Here is a 4,995-nt window from a genome sequence, read left to right as displayed (position 1 = left end):
TAGGACAGGCTGGATGAACTATCTGGAGGAAAAACAACAGGACCGACACTTCCGGGGGAACTTAGGGTGGGGGAGCGGTAGGGGGTAAGGAAGTGGTGTTAACAAACACAGGGACAAGGGAACAACATGGAACCCAAAATGGTAGTGAGGGGGGAGTGGCAGGCCAGGTGAGGAATGATCAAGGGTAAGGTTGCATAGAGAAGGGGTATAGCTATACCCCAGGTGGGGACAGGGCATGGTAGTGGGGCAGGAGGAAAGTCAAGAGAGATGGAGGAAGGAGCTGGGAGTCAAGGGGAATTTATGGAGGTCTAGAAAAAGACATGTACATGCTAATATATATAGGAGGATGGGGAAATAGATCTATGTGTGTATATTTATAGGTTCAGTATTAAGGTGGTGGAAGGAGCTTGGGCCTCTACTCAAACACTCCCTCAATGCATGAATACTTTCTTTTATTAAATTTGCACTCTATGATGCTCACTCTCCCGACACAACTGCTGAAGCCAAAGTGGGTGAACAAGTAAATGTGGTGAAGAAAGCTTATGGTGCCCGGCTATCGAAAGAGATAGTGTCTGGGGTCTTAAAGGCTTGAAGGTGAACAAGTGGCCATCTAGCTCAGAAGCAATAAAGCCCACATGGAAGAAGCACAGCAGCCAGTGCGACCACGAGGTGCCAAAGGGACCAGGTATAAGGCATCATGCAAAAAAAAAAAAGAATATATATATATATGTGTGTGTGTGTACATATGTATATGTGTGTGTGTGTGTGTGTGTGTATACCATTGAGAATGAATGGGGAAGTGCAGAGTGGAGACCCAGGGCCCAAGTTTCAGCCACTGGAGATCCCCTCATAGAGGGGTTTAGGAGAGGAAATGGGTCAGTCAGGGTGCGATATAGTACCGATGAAGAACACAGCTTACCCCTCGATCCTGGATGCTTCCTCCCTCCAACTACCATGATCTGAATTCTACCTTGCAGGACTGGATAGGGCAGAGGTTGTACACTGGTGCATATGGATGCTGGAGGCACAGGGAATCCAGGGTGGACGATACCTTCAGGACCAGGGGTGTGAGGGGCGATGCTGGGAGAGTGGAGGGTGAGTGGGTTGGAAAGGGGGAACTGATTATAAGGATCCACATGTGACTTCCTCCTTGGGAGATGGATGGCAGAGAAGGGAGGGAAGGGAGACTCCGGATAGGGCAAGATATGACAAAATAAATATTTGTGGATTATCAAGGGCTCCTGAAGGAGGGGGGAGTGGGAAGGGAGGGGGAAAAATAAAGAGGACCTGATGCAAAGGGCTTAAGTGGAGAGCAAATGCTTTGAGAGTGATTAGGGCAAAGAATGTACGGATGTGCTTTATACAATTGATGTATGTATATGTGTGGATTGTGATAAGAGTTGTATGAGCCCCTAATAAAATGTAAAAAAATAAAAGAAAAAAAAGAAAATGATTAGAGCAAAGAATGTACAGATGTGCTTTATGCAATTGATGTATGTATATGAATGGATTGTGATAAGGGTTGTATGAGCCCCTAATAAAATATTTTTTAAAAGAATCATAACCCCACCATAATGCATATTCATGACAATCCCCGGTCCCTGTGAAATCTGTTTCACATCCATAATCCTTTACATTTACTTGTTGGTTTACTTGGCTAAATCTGTAAACCACTTCTACCATTTATTTTCAGGAGCTTTCCTTGGGGAATCTTCTGGCTGAGTCCTTACTTGATCCAAGTAAAGCAAGGCCCTTTCACTTTCATACACCTCCTGTCTTTTTTTCTCAGCAAGAGTGGTGCTACTTAAATGTTATACATTTCGTTTAGATGAGTTTGCTTTTCCCTTATAGAGTCGCTATGATACGGAATCACTTTAATGACAGTGGGTTTGGGATTGGTGTTATCATAAAGAAGATGTGATAGGGACAGGAGGAAGGTCAAGGGAAATAAAGAGGTGGGAAGCAAAGGGCTGTTATAGAGGTCTAGATAAAGACATGTACATATGCAAATATATTTATATATGAGGATGGGGAAATAGATCTATGTGCAGATAATTATAGGTTTAGTATTAAGTTAGCAGAAGAACATTGGGCTTCCATTCAAGTACTCCCTCAATACAAGAATACTTTCCTCTATTAAAGTGGCATTCAATGATGCTCACCTTCCCTACACAACCGCTGAAGACAAAGAGGGTGAATAAGCAAATGTGGTGAAGAAAGCTGATGGTGCCCAAGTATCAAAAGGTACAGCATCTGGGGTCTCAAAAGCTTGAGGGTAAACAAGGGGCCATCTAGCTCAGAACAACATAGCCCACATGGAAGAACACACAAGCCTGTGTGATCCCAAGGTGCTGAAGGGATCAATTATCAGACATCAAAGAACAAAAAATCATATCATTGGATGCACACCTCCATGATACGATCGCTGAAGACAAATGGGTGCATAAGCAAATGTGGGGAAGAAAGCTGATGGTGCCCAACTCTAAAAAGGTATAGTGTCTACATGGAAGCAGCACACCAGCCAGTGCCATCATGAGTTGTCGAATGGATAAGGCATCAGAATAGAAAACAATCTTACCATAGTGAATGAGGGGAGGAGTGCAGAGTTAAGACCCAAAACCCATTTATCAGCCACTGGAGATACCCTTGAAGAGGGGTTTAGGGGAGGAATGAGCCAGTCAAGGTAGGATGCAGCACTGATGAAAAATACAACTTTCTTCTAGTTCCTAAATGCTTCCTCCCCCCGCTCCCCCACACGATCATGATTCGAATTCTACCTTGCAAGTCTGGCTAGACCAAAGGATATACACTGGTACAGATAGGAGCTGGAAACACAGGGAATCCAGGGCAGATGATACCTTCAGGACCAGCGGTGTGAGTGGCGATACTGGGAGGGTAGAGGGAGAGTGGGTTGGAAAGAGGGAACTGATTACAATACAAGGATCTGCATGTGACCTCCTCCCTTGGGGGCAGACAACAGAAAAGTGGGTGAAGGGAGACGTCAGACAGGGCAAGATATGACAAAATATTAATTGAGAATGATGAGGACAATGAATGTACAGTTGTGCTTTACACAATTGATGTATGCATGGATTGTGATAAGAGTTGTATGATATGAACCCCTAATAAAATGATTTTGAAAATAAATAATAATGAAATAATAAAGTTAATTCTCAGAGTAAAACAAAATTTTTTAATTGAAAAAAAAACAAAGAAGATAATGGGGTCGGATTTCCTCTTTTCAGTTTCTGAGCAGACTGGCATCATCACTACTTCATTCCTGGGGCTTCCAAAATGCAGAATATTTTATCAATTTCCAGGTAAAATATCAAACCTACTGAAAAACATTACATCATGGACAGGGTTCTCTAGGATCCACAGACCTTGTCCATTGTCATCAATTTCCTGTGGAGATTCTTCTGCCAAGCGGTAAATTGCCAGTGTCCAGCTCTGTCAGAGATAACCTGAAACAGGGTCTGAAGGTAGGGAGAGGGACTTTAAATAAAGAAGGAATAGAAGACAGAACAGAGGGGTTCAGGAGGACCGAACAGCTCAACAACCCTGGAGCTGCTGGCAATTTTATTTTTGCAAAAGCCTTCCTTATATACTAAACACAGTAACCACAACCTTGACTTCATCATCTGTTCCGGGCAGTTTGTCAGTCTGTTTATACAAAGCTTATTCATAACTAAAACAATATATTCCTCAAAAAAACTTTTATATCTAGTACAGGATGAGAACACACAATCAAGGCTATCTGTTCCTCCAAGGATACTGTGAGATCAGTCAACTGGACACGTAGTCCTCTGATGTACACAGAAAGGCCAAATTTTCCAAACTGACTCAGGGGAAGATAGGGAAAGGGAAAAGAGTCCCCACTCCAATCCCTTAAAGCCCGGAGTAATTAGGGAAAATTCCCTACTCAGTCTCAACCAAAGCCAAGGAAGTAAGTGGAGAACTTCTTAGACCGAATCCCACAGTAAATTCTCTCTGGTAGTGTCCAGATTCCCCAAATGGCTTGACATAATAAGGTTTCCATTGCTTGTCATCAGTGATTATTTTCCCTCTTCCTAGTTGTCAAAGATTTGAACCCAGGATTGATGAACCCCTCACAGATTCTCAACCTAGTTTTTGCTTTCTCTGGTGACTGCTGAATTCCAGAGCTGGATCTGCCAAAACCTGCAGAAGTGGTTGGAGTAGTTGTGAGCAATATATTCTAGTAGCAGAAAACAGCTTCCCATCACTATGGAGATGGTACTCAAGCTCCCGAAGAATACCCACAAATCAGTTATCCTGCATCTGAGCTCAATCACACTGAGGGCACAGCTGTCCACTCATGTGGGAGAGAATCTGAGAGAGAACTGAGTGCCATCCCAGACACAAATATCACTGCAATCATGGCATTGATCTACGGTGATAACGTGGGGTGTGGAAAGCACAGGGGCGACTGTATTTCTGGGGCCTGGGCAATGTGGGAGGCCTGGGAGCAAGCAGCTTCCTGTTAGCATCTAGGGTTTCCATTCCCTCCAAAATATTTCCTCCCAGAATGCCGTCTTCTTAAATGTGTATTCCCAAACCCCACAGATATTATAATTTTCATCCATTTGTAGATTTTATGCACACACAAAATTGTATGTGTGCATGCATACCTGTTTTATACACAAATGCTGTTTGTCTCATTGAGAGCTATGGCATATATTCAATGTTTTTTATACCCTGGATGGCTGTATTGGAATGAAAAAACAATGATCACACAACATAACACTCTGTGGGACTCAACTGAAGAGAACTTAATGGTGAATTCATAGACACAGACATCTGTATAGTATAGAAATATGGCTCTGAAATTAAGTACCTCATTGCCCATCTAATGGATCTACTAAAGATGAGCATGCCATATCACAGTTTAGCAGGGCAGGCAAGGTGGGTAGGAACTAATACATATAAAAACTCACATAAATGAAACAGAAGGCGCACAGAAAATAAACGAATTAA

The sequence above is a fragment of the Tenrec ecaudatus genome, unplaced genomic scaffold (assembly GCF_050624435.1).
Source record: "Tenrec ecaudatus isolate mTenEca1 unplaced genomic scaffold, mTenEca1.hap1 Scaffold_213, whole genome shotgun sequence".
Lineage (NCBI taxonomy): Eukaryota > Metazoa > Chordata > Mammalia > Afrosoricida > Tenrecidae > Tenrec > Tenrec ecaudatus.
The sequence above is the reverse complement of the archived record's forward strand: the minus strand, read 5'-3'. Positions refer to the sequence as shown.